At 45.1% G+C, this 11,869-nt stretch overlaps 1 long non-coding RNA gene across 1 annotated transcript; it reads left to right on the top strand.

Moving 5' to 3' along the window:
• The first annotated feature begins 655 nt into the window (after positions 1-655).
• On the top strand, positions 656-2,079 carry LOC130593997 (uncharacterized). Its single transcript, XR_008970949.1, has 3 exons — positions 656-754; positions 1,114-1,279; positions 1,989-2,079. It is a non-coding gene; the product is annotated as an uncharacterized LOC130593997 (long non-coding RNA).
• Positions 2,080-11,869: the final 9,790 nt, after the last annotated feature.

The following is an 11,869-nucleotide window of genomic DNA, read 5'->3' as shown; positions in this document are numbered from 1 at the left end:
GGCCCAAGAGGCTGAAATTGGATTGTGTGCAATTGCATCTGTGGATTTATAGCAGAAATTTACAGCAGAAAGAGGGGATTTTTATCTTCTCAAGTGCCCAACAGGAGGGAAAGTTAATGGCTGCCACATTTATTGCACAAAATCTTGCAAAGACCCATTGAGTTGTGTCATTAGATGGATGGAACAAGCATCAGTGGGCCAATGAATTGGTTAATATACAAGTGGAAGAAAAATCTTGCTAAAGCCATTCTGTGTTGGTTGGTGGGACCGTGTCACGGTGGAATTCATAAACAAGACTGTAGGAAAATGTGAGGGATGGTTTTGTACCCTTTGAGGCCACTGAAATGAAGTTTTCCATAATGCATCTTGTACTCTGCTGCTGACATCGCTCAAAGCCATTTCAGTTCCTTCAGCCCTGTCAGGGACGTCAGACTGCTCACATCCCACCCTGGGCCCCCCTCCTCCTTCTGCCTTATCAGCATTACGCCTGGTCCTCACGACTGATCAGCATCCAGGGCTTTGTTTGCTGCATGGCAGAAATGATGCATTTGGCCCGACACGGGCCACGGGGAAGACGCACATACATCTTGTGATCTCAAATGGCAACTTCACTGCTGTTTACGTTCCCCTCCCGCTGTGCTAGATGCTGTACAAATCACCCTCAAAACCCAGACCCAGTGCCAGGAACTGAAATGTAAGGGCAGATAGTAGGGGACAGACATGGACAGAGAGAGAGATGCAAAGAAAGAATGAGGTGAGCTTACTTATTTTAACTTATTCCATGTAGACATTTGAGTTTGTGTATGAGCTTGTACGAGAAGTTTGTTTGTGCTGGCGTAAGGGCCTCAAATCATTGCATTCACATTTCCAGCTCTGGGTAGTAACATTTTGAATGTAAAATTAAGCAAATATTTTACTTTAAGTCACAAAACCCAAGTCTATTCACACTGGGTTTTGGGAAACCTTTATAAAAACAACATAACACGAGATTGCATCTGAACCGCTTGGCAGCCTGCCTCTAATGGCAACCAGGAGGTTTATTGTTGTGAATTAGTTATTTAGTAGAAGCTGAAAGTGTGACAAAATAATGACAAGAGGGTTTTTTATTTGCAGAAAGTCAAAGCTGATAGTTCTCAGCAGGAACACGCTGTACAATGTTAGAGCAAAGGCTGCACCAAGAGAAGCGCAAACATTAGAACCCAACTGGTGAGAAGTGAGAACAAGGAGAATAAACATGTGACAGGCATAAACCAGAAGAGCAGTCAGAAGACTTGTGATGGTAAAGGATTTCTTTATTCTATTCCATGAAAATCTTTCCTACTACCTTGTAATTGCATGAAGGAAAAACAGAGACAACTGAAGAAAAGGACCAAGAAAGAGACTTCCTCTGTTCTGGGTACCCCGAGTGCGCAGCTTTGCTCATGGACCCTGAGGGCATTGTTAGTGTGAGTCCTATTCCTTGTGAAGGAAGCAAGCTGGAGAAATAATGAGTTGGAATGAAGGGGCTGTTGGCACAATGTTATGATTATTTGAGGAAATAATGTGATATGAAGATTAGCACATAGGATAATAGCTATTGCATATAGCACTGTTTTATGGTCCATTCTCTGTTGCTTAACATTATTGCTCATTCTGTGTCAGGCACTATTAAACTGAGTTTTAAAAGGAGGCCCTTTGCCTTGCTCTAGTGTTGGCGCTTTGGTGTATTGTTAAGCCTTACAGTCAGTGTGTCTCCGTGCATAATGTAACACTTACTGGTTTGAACTGTAATTCGGTTTTATAATCTTTTACTACTGTGAGACATTGTCCTTTATGGAATTCCCATAACCTCAAACTCTATTTTCTCATAAAAACAAACCAAAACAGTTCTTCCCTGCCCTTTATAAATCAGGGTAGCCTATTGCCTCTCCACAGAGGACACGGACATCTCAGTGTCATCTTCTCACTGCAAATTAAGAATCTATATTCTCCTTTGATGTCTGTGGTAGGAAGGAAACCGCCTGTGGCTCAGCAGCAGTAAACTTGGGTGACACCAGTCTTTATGCAGACCTATGGGATCCTGAATGCAGCTGGCTCTTGTTGTTCACTTTCCTCTGCAAGGACTCAAACAGGGAGACCCCACGCTGAGGCCAGCCTCATTAGATGTCTCCAGTCCATCACAAAGCCAGATATGATGTTGCCACATATGGACCTGGTCCTGTGTAATGGCAGGAAAGATACTTGGGAGGTATAAAATCCAGTTAGAAACTCAGATATATTAATCCTTGCCACATAGCTATGAAGACCTTGCCAACTTAGAGAATCTGTGTATTTTTAAATAAAGCATACAATCTGCCTTTTATAAAGAAATAAACTCAAATAGCAGTCCTTTTTAGCTGCAATCAGTTCGGAGCCTCTGGGAGGTTTTGCATCTTAAAATAGTACAAGCTCAAGTTAAACATGTTAAATTAATACTTCTCCCTGCCCCTCTGACATCCCTGGTGCGCAGTGCTCTCCAGGAGTTATGTTGTCTCTGGTCCCACTCCAAACCCGCTATGGGCCACATTTTGCAGCATTGTGGTGTCTGTATGCAGAAGATCTTCAAGAGGGTGAAGAGAGGGTGCAGGTGAGCACCCATGCTGTCTGAACCCACCCTGGTGGCATGTGTAGGTCTTTCTTCTTATCAGGAGTTTTGGACCATCATGTCATTAGAGGTGCGTGTGATCTGGAGCCCCAGACCCTGATCTGGCCATTGGAGAAGACTATGTTACTAATACAGAATGGTGCCTGCAGTGTCAGCCCTGGACCAAATGCTTCTGGGACCGTAGGAAAGCTCAGAGTTGAGTCAGTCCTCATCAGGACAAAATGATGGATCAGTCCCTGTGCAGCCATTCCCTGGTTCAAGTCCAATTGTGGGTCCTTGAATGTGACTGCAGTGGGGTTTTTAATCCGCTGTCCCAGGCTGCTTGAAGACTACAGTTTAGGTTTCATGTTGGTCTTGTAAGCCAAGGGGCAAGGGATGAGCATTCAAGACCCACATTTTCTTTGGGCTGCCAGGCTCACTTAGACCCAGGTTCAAGGGGAGCTGTCCTCTTATGTGACTGCAGATCAATGGTGTTACTATCCTCCAGCATCCCAAGGGGATGGTGATGAACATGCACATTTGTGAGGGGTTGTCCAGAGAGAATTAGTCCCTGTTTTCAGTATTCAGCAGGCAGCTGTTTCCCAAAGGACAACATGGGGGTAATCCCATTTGCTGCTATCCGCATTTTCTCCTGCAGATTCAAGCTCCTGGGAACATCTTCACACAGAACAAATCTGAAAATACACTGCTTTCTCTGCTGTTGCCTGGGATGAGATGGAAGGAATACCTCATGTCCAGTGATCTGAGAGCTAAGTTTGGCTCTGTTTCCCCTTGCAAAATCTGTGCCAAAGAAACAGATCTTTGAGGGCATTAAGTTCTATTAGTCTTAAAAAAACATGTAGGGAGAGTGGCTATTTATGTTTGTGAGTGTCACCAACTGCTTGAATTCCCTGTTTACCTCTCTGCTGGGGCACCATATTCCCAGTCTCCATCTCACAGCTGGCAATGGTCTGGTGGGGACAGGTCATGCCTTATTGGCATAAGTCTCAGGACCTTGGCACACGCAGCAGCCTAACACTCCTGCTGGGTCTGCAGAGGAAGTACGGGCAGAGATGGAGTTCTATTTGTTTGGGAAGCACTCAAACACCAGGGAGATGAAGGCAGCACAAGCACCTAGGTAAATAGAAAAGCCTTTGCTAACAGGGAGCAGTAATGCCTGATGAGTCATTCTGCTGCCCTGCAGTGTTGTTATCACTTTTGCATTGTGCAATCAAAACCTATGAAGTTGGCAATAAAAGTAATGAGCGATGAGATGAATCAGCCTCTGCCTGGTTATGCAGGAGGCAGCTGTGCTTTAGAGATACTCTGTGGATTGTAGGGGGTTGCTTTCAAAGTGAAATTCCAGATTATCCTATTTCTTTTGAGCTTCAAGGAGATTCAGACCTTGGTTGGGATGCCTCAGTGTGGACCTTTCCTTAATTAAAACTGTATCTAGTGTCTACTGTGAATAATGTCTCCTGTTTCTCCATGACAATGTGCCTCTAAGGGTTAATGAGGCACAGGAAGAGACCACCTAATTCGTTCACCACTGCAGTATGAACAGCCTGAAACTGCTGTGGGCTAGCAGCTCCTCTCCTCCACATAATGAGCTGTAACTCAATATATATAAGCAGCCATAGGGGATGTTCTTCCCTTATCTGACTCTGAAAACACATAGTGTAAGGTAGGCTTTAAGGGATAAAACCTTTCACCAAAATGGGATCCCTCTTCCTCCACCCTTCCACCCTTTTTAGTACTGACCCTGAGATGAACTTTATTTAGACGAGTCTCTGCTCATATCCACTTGTCTTTGCCTATTGGGATTTTGGACGGGTTCATGATGAAAGAGACCATTTCTGTCAAAGAAACTGTGCTTCCTGCATATTTCTGGTTCTTACTGAAAGTTTTCTTTTCCTGTGGGATTTCTGGAGCTGTGCTTTAAATGCAGGTATTCAGCTTTGTTTAAGGTAAACACAGAAGCAGCAAGAACACGCTTCAGCCCTGAGCTTTTGGAGGTTCAGCCACCATTTATTCTAATAAATGTCACTTTCAGTAAAGAGAAGCCAAACCCAAATCTCTGCAAGACCAAGTTTGTATCCAGCCTTCACGGTTCAGTCCTGCTCTTGTACGGGCTGGCTCTCACTGCCACTGAGCTGAGAGAGATCCAGCTTTGAATGCAGGCCTGATGTCTGTGGTTTGGGCCCATGTCACATTATTAGTCATATCCTCATCATATCACTGGTTTTGGTCAGTCACTTCCATTTAGAGAATGGATTTCTCATATCAGTCTCCATCTCTTATCCCAGTTGGTAATGACTCTACCCCAGCATTGGCTCCAACTTCAGTTACTGACAAATATACATAGGTATTCACATTCCTTTAAGCTGCTTACTTTCAAATATCCTGTCTTCTTCTCCATCAGCCATCTCAGTTGTCTTTAGCAGGTAACTCTATACGTGTGCAAGAAAATGGTGGATGTTAGCTTCTTTTCTCTACCTCATGTCACTCCATCATTATAGATGGAGGTTTTCTTCTTTCTCTATCCAGCCAGGGTCCTACTCTTTCACTCCTTTTTACCCATGTTTTTGCAGCTCAGCTCTACAAGGATTCTCCATTTGCTGCTTCACTTCCCTACACTGCACAGGAGCTTGCTTCTTTCCTCCTCCATACCCACTGCTCCCCTAACTACTGGTGGTGAGATGAAGAGTGGGCTGGGGAGCAGAGATTTTTCATTTCTTCATCTGTCTTTTGGAACTGAAAATACGTATAAGAACTGTTTAGTGAGCCACAGAAGCCTTTGCAGACTGGTGGAATTACGTATTGAATGTGAAATGAATCTTGGTTCATGAAGGAAAGGTTTTATATGTCCATTAAAAAATACAGATGTTCCTCCAGCAACGCTCGGTATCACTGGGTTCTTTATCAACAGATAGAAAACACATGTGCCTTTCTATTGGCAGGAAGTCATGAGTTTTTTTGTCTCTAGTAGCTGAAAGAGCAGCACTTCTTTGTGTTTACAGCTCCCTAATACACCCTATAACTGGCTTCAGGACCTTAACCCAATGAGTGGGAGAGGGAAGGTCATTACTTGTCACAGAACACACAATGAATCCTTTCAGCAACACAGAAGAACCAGAAGACACAAGGCAGCAAAATCTGCCTTGACTTCATATAGGTTTGGTGGGACAACCACAACATTCTTCCTTTCTTACTTTGGTGCTCCCTAACCATTTCTTTCTTTTCCTTTGGCTTCAATTAATATCAAAAATAAAGCATAAAAAAGCTCCCAGAAATAGGTCTTTTAAGATAATGGGAGATGATTACAACACGAAAGCCAGTGGCAAAGAGAGGTCATCTTCAGCCTCAGACAAAATTAACTGCACAAGACTGTATGGTTCAGTGGGTGGACAGTTGAACTTTCTACCTTTCACAGGGCTCTACCAGACACTACTGAAAGCCACTGGAACTTGTTTTATCTGCCTTTGGCTATTAAAAAATAAGCAGTTTGACCTTTTAGGCTTCCACTCTAGGCAATGGAGAAAGGCACCTTGAAAAGACAATTCAACCTAGATGTTTCTAAGCTGCTCTCTGAAGGTAACCACAAATTGTCTGTAGAGGAACACAAAATTACTAGTCTAGCCTTGATCTTTAGTTTTTAGATGGCTTAAACTTACTCTAATAAATCCTGTTTGTATTGCCCAGACCTGTAGTGACCCAAAGTTTCTGCTGCCTTATGGCTGGTTTGATGGCTTTGAATTGGCAAGTGTTGCAGTGGATCACATCACAAAATTCCTTCTTTGCTGCTGGTCCCATTTGAGCAGCATGGACACCAGATTAGCTAGTTATTTGTGTATAGGACAGTTCAGTCCAGGGAGTACAGATGCAAAATGGGATACACCAACTGGTCAGTTGTCAGTGTTATTTACCTGGTGTGGGCAGACTGTGTCTGCACCGTTCAGTGGTGTCCACATTTTGGAAATATGATAGAATCATTTTTATCACTTACTCTAAGGGCTGACAGATCCGTCTGCCTTGTACCACTCCTGAAGCAAGGGAGTTGTTCTAGTATGGTGGCTTTTGTAAGGGTTATTTGCAGCTCAGATGCCATGAACAGTGTGATAGTTCCTCCATAAACACCATCACGAGGTGCTTGTGACAGAGCTATGAACTGTGCAGTGGTCCTCCAAGTACGAACTTTGAAGCCTAAACCATTGCCATGATCTTTTCTATGCCCTTACACAGCCTTGGTGAGGTAGCATGGGCAATATATGAGACGTGTGGGACAAGTATAGATGTGCGCAAACAAACCAAGCCTATCTCCTGAAGACATGGAGGTGGTGCAGCCTTTCGAGGAAGATGCACCCTTAGTTTTGCTCTCATCTCTCACAGGAGGCTGAACAGGAGGCTCATGGGGTTAGGGTGGGCTGAAGGAGAGTGCTTTCAATGGCCAATAGGTCCCTAGCAGCCAATATGAACATGCTTGGGAATCTGTGAGGCTGCTCATTGTGTGCCTTTGCAGCTGCCCTTCTCTGGCATGAAGTCTACACCCTCCTCAAATAAACAGCTTTTTAAAGAGAGCTGGAACAAAAGTACCAGAGAGAAGCATCAAGGAAAGCAGCAAGTAGCAACAGAGGCTGCAGAGAGACGAACCCGCTAACCACCATAAGTAGATAAAAGGAGATGCTTTCTTCATACTGTCAACTGAGTAAATAGCTCCATTGTCACTGGGGTGTTATTTGTGTAATCCCTTGGAGTGAATACTGCTTCAAATCTGCTTGTTTTTACATGCAACCACACTTCCTGCTGCTGCTCTCAGCACTGCAGTGCACAGGCCTGCCAGCAGCCCCGTTTCAGAAATGGGAAGTTCTCCCAAACTGTGTTCTCCCTCTTTGGGTTCAGGGTCAGGCAGGCAGGAGAGGGTTATCGTGGGGGACTTGGGAGTGCTGGTTGATGAGAAAATGAACATGAGCAGTCAGTGTGCTCTTGCAGGCCAGAAAGCCAACCGTATCCTGGGCTGCATCAAAAGGAGCATGACCAGCAGGTCGAAGGAGGTGATCCTGCCCCTCTACTCTGCTCTCCTGAGACCTCACCTGAAGTATTGTGTGCAGTTCTGGTGTCCTCAACATAAAAAGGACATGGGACTGTTGGAACAAGTCCAGAGGAGGGCCACAAGGATGATCAGGGGACTGGAGCACCTCCTGTATGAAGATAGGCTGAGAAAGTTGGGGCTGTTCAGCCTGGAGAAGAGAAGGCTGCGTGGAGACCTCATAGCAGCCTTCCAGTATCTGAAGGGGGCCTATAGGGATGCTGGGGAGGGACTCTTCATTAGGGACTGTAGTGATAGGACAAGGGGCAATGGGTTAAAACTTAAACAGGGGAAGTTCAGTTTAGATTGGATAAAAGGAGGAAATTCTTCTCTGTTAGGGTGGTGAGGCACTGGAATGGGTTGCCCAGGGAGGCTGTGAATGCTCCATCCCTGGCAGTGTCCAAGGGCAGGTTGGACAGAGCCTTGGGTGACCTGGTTTAGTGTGAGGTGTCCCTGCCCACTGCAGGGGGGGTGGAACGAGATGATCTTAAGGTCCTTGCCAACCCTAACTATTCTATGATTCTATCTATAAAGACCCATCCAGTTTGGCCAGCACTAATGCAGCCAAGATGAGCAAGCAGGAGCCAGCTCCTTGGCCATGCCTGTGGGGACATGGTACAGGGGACATCCTCATCCCCCAGCAGCGAAGAGCACATCCTGGAAGCTGTCACATTTGGCCATGCCACCCAGTGCTGCTTGGAGCTGCCCTGGAGCAGGCAGGTGGTGAAAGGAAAGCGCACAGAAAGGGGGATCCCATCCATGTTAAGTGTGGTCCATTCCTGTAACATGCCTATTCCACACTGTGGAGCTCAGCTCTGGAGGACAGAGAAGATCTTTAATGTTGAGCTGTGATTTTTCAGCAAAAAATGAAGTCTTAGTAGCGGAGGCACAAGTCAATGGAAGCCTCTGACTAAAGCACCAGAGTGCACCCTTTTACTCAGTCAATATGATGTCAATAAAAGAGGCAATTGCAAGCAAATCTGCACAAATTTGATAAAGGGTCTTTTTCACTGTATGTTGTTAAACTGGAGTAGATGTGTTACGCAACTTAGACTTAGTTTATATTGACTTACTAGAACTCACTGAGGGTACAAAGAGCTACGTACCGCTGTTTGATAGAAACCAGTTATAGAAAAACACAAAGTTTGAGCAGTGTAATTAAGCGTTTTTCTCTAACAGCAAGCAAACCATTGAACATTGTGTGGAGGTGAATAGACACTAACATGACACATCAGCACTTGTCCCATTAAATTTGCACAGGGATAATGGGGTCTGTCTGTCTATCCTCAAACTGGGGGACAGCTTCAGATGTTATCTCCAAGGAGAGGTGGGATTTACAGGTTGCATGAAAGGGAATTAAGAACACCATGGGAAAGACTTGGGAGTAGAATGACCCAAGGCAACTGGTGTGGTGGGTAGCTTACGTGACACTCTCCAAGGAAAAGTCCTCCTGGTACTGTCTTTAGGAAAGCATGTGTGCTCTGCAATACCCCATATCACACTGTGCATAATAGTTGGCATCCTTCTCCCAAAGGAGGCATCTTTCAAGTGTCTGAGTGACCTTGGAACTGGTTCCTAATTGGATTCATACATGTGCTCCCCCAAGGCACTCTGACACTGCTCAAACCCATTCACTCGCCTTGTGGATCATTAAACCCCTTTGCTACTAACATTGATAGTCCCAGAAGGTTTCTTTGATGTCTGTTTGGATATAAATCCTGAATTATTTTATAAATAAACATCTGGATGAAATTAAAAATAAATCTCATAAAAATAAATCCTGTTTGCAGGCACAAAACTGCTTTTGAGCAAGATTTTAGAGTTTTTTCTCTCCCACAAAACCAGAGGTGGAAAAAAAAAATCCTTCCCCAGCCTCTGTTTTCCATTTAGAGCTCAGCTACAAACTCTAAAGTGTCAGGTTCGTCTTCTGCACAGACACACTGAGAAGGCTTTTTGATATGCGCCTTGGCTTGACTGCTCCAAGCAACAAATCCAGGCCCTTTTCCCCATCTGATCCGTGGTAAGCAACCCAGGATGCTTGTGTGGGTTGGTGATGGGCTCCTGATCCCATTTTCAGTGGCAGTAGTCAGCATTAGGTCTGGAGCAAACATCCATCTTCCTGCCCTTCAATGAGCAGACCCATGAGATCTCGTGCTCAGTTCAAGGCTCATGTTGATGTGTCCCTCCTCACTGTGTCTCTTCCATTTGCTGCAGCCTCTCTCTTGCCATGTGGCTCCATATGCTGTGCAGCTGGCTAGCAGATGATGAGCAGCATCTGGCACGTGGGTTTTCAGAGCAGAAGAAAGTGGTTGGTAGGGACAAGCTACATCAAGGGGCATTAGGCTTAAAAGGAGCCCTGAGGTGGGACCATTCCTTGGCCAAGTGTTGTGGCTCCAAATGACCCAATAGGTCAATATGTCTTTCAGCCCATGACAGGTGCTAACACTATCTTATGCACTGTAAAAGAATTTACTTCAGAGGTTTGTACAGTGTTTGTGGTGTTCTTGTGATTGATAACACACTGGAGACAGAAATCCCTTCTGGAGGCACATGGTCTTCATAAGCACTTTGAGATCCACAGAGCTGTCTGGCAAAGGAAAGGGAAAATGGAGACTGATGGGAAGACATCTTTCTACATGTCTGGTGGTCTCTACCTTGCCTCTGAATGTGTCAAGCCCAGGCTTGCAGGTAAAACAAGCAAGGGTGCTCCACTGCCAAAGGCTTCCTGCCTGCACCCCAGCTCCACCCACCTTCTCTCCAGCACTCACTGCCTTCGGAGACCACTCACCATCAGTGCTGCCTCTCCACTTCCATGGTATCAGTATGCTGAGCTGCTCCAGAGACAGCTGCCCTGTTTGCTTGCACTCTTTATCTCACATGTCCAGGCACATCTTCTTTGTTGTCCCTCCTCTGTTATTTTAATCTGGAAAGAAGGAGATCAAATATTATCCATTTACCAGCTTTTCCACAGTGAATAAGCATTCCTCAGGTTGTCCCCAGGGACCCATTATTCCAGAACACTGCAGCTCTTTCAGTCTATTTCCACAAATCCTTTTGAAAGTGGGTCTGAGTTATCAGTATTCCCAGTATCGGGCATTCAGGAATAATGAACAAGGACCCCAAAGTCAAGAGATTAGCTTTAAAATAGAGAGTGTTTAGGTTTCTTATAAAAATGGGCATTTGGCATTCATTTTATTTACTTTTTGTTTCAAAATCTTTGGCATATGCTCAAGTCACACTTTCAAGCTTCCCCCCCCATAACTGTTAAAAACAGAAGCTGGCACTCTCAGGAGCCGATTCCCAAGACTGGAATCGATTCCCAAGACTGGAGCTAGAGCTTGTGAAACTGGAATTCAGGGATAATCATGATAAAATCGCAAGAGCTGGGACCACTGAGTTAAGTATGGTAAGAACTGATTGCTAGGAACATCAAGATTTTGATTTCTACTTGCATTTAGACCTCTTTAATCTGCGGGCTCAATCCACCTCTGAATAGTACCAAACCTATCTTTTAACAGGCTTAACCCTCTTAACTAAGTCATGTTCTGGCCATATGCACTTTTACAAGCTTTATTTCTCTCTTCAGAGCCCATGAGCAAGTATCAGTGTTACTGTGCTCTGCACAGTGATGATTTGGGTAGCTGTCAGATCCAGATTATTGGACAACTGCATTTAGATGAAGCCAGTTCCCCTGACCTTCTAATGGAAGATGCCTGTACACAAGGTGGGTCTGTAAGCTCCTTTTGTAGTTGATGGAAATGAGGGTTCAAGTCAGTGGCCAACACACTGACAACTGAGGTGCTCTGAGTAGCCACATCCCACCCAACTACTACAAGCTACTCCAGAAGGAAACACTCTTCCATTAGATCTCTACTTGCCCATGTTTTCTGGTACCATGTGGTGCCTTAGCTAAACTTGGGTATCTCAGCAGGTACTTGTGAGACCCTGGAAGAGGCTGCCCAAAGAGGTGGTGAATGCTCCATCCCTGACAGCATTCAAGGCCAGGTTGGATGGGGCTTGGAGCAACCTGGTCTAGTGGAAGGTGTCCCTGCCCACGACAGGGGGTTGGAACTGGATGACCTTAAGGCCTTTTCCAACCCAGACCCTTCTATGATTCTATGGTCAGCAAACAGATTCTCAAGCCAAGAGGTAACTGAAATGATGAACTTGACATCGTCTGG

Source organism: Pezoporus wallicus, unplaced genomic scaffold, assembly GCF_028554395.1.
Source record: "Pezoporus wallicus isolate ANWC-B61680 ecotype Strahan unplaced genomic scaffold, APGP_CSIRO_Pwel_v1 scaffold_6446, whole genome shotgun sequence".
NCBI classification, from domain to species: Eukaryota; Metazoa; Chordata; class Aves; order Psittaciformes; family Psittacidae; genus Pezoporus; species Pezoporus wallicus.
This window is presented reverse-complemented; position numbering and strand designations above follow the sequence as displayed.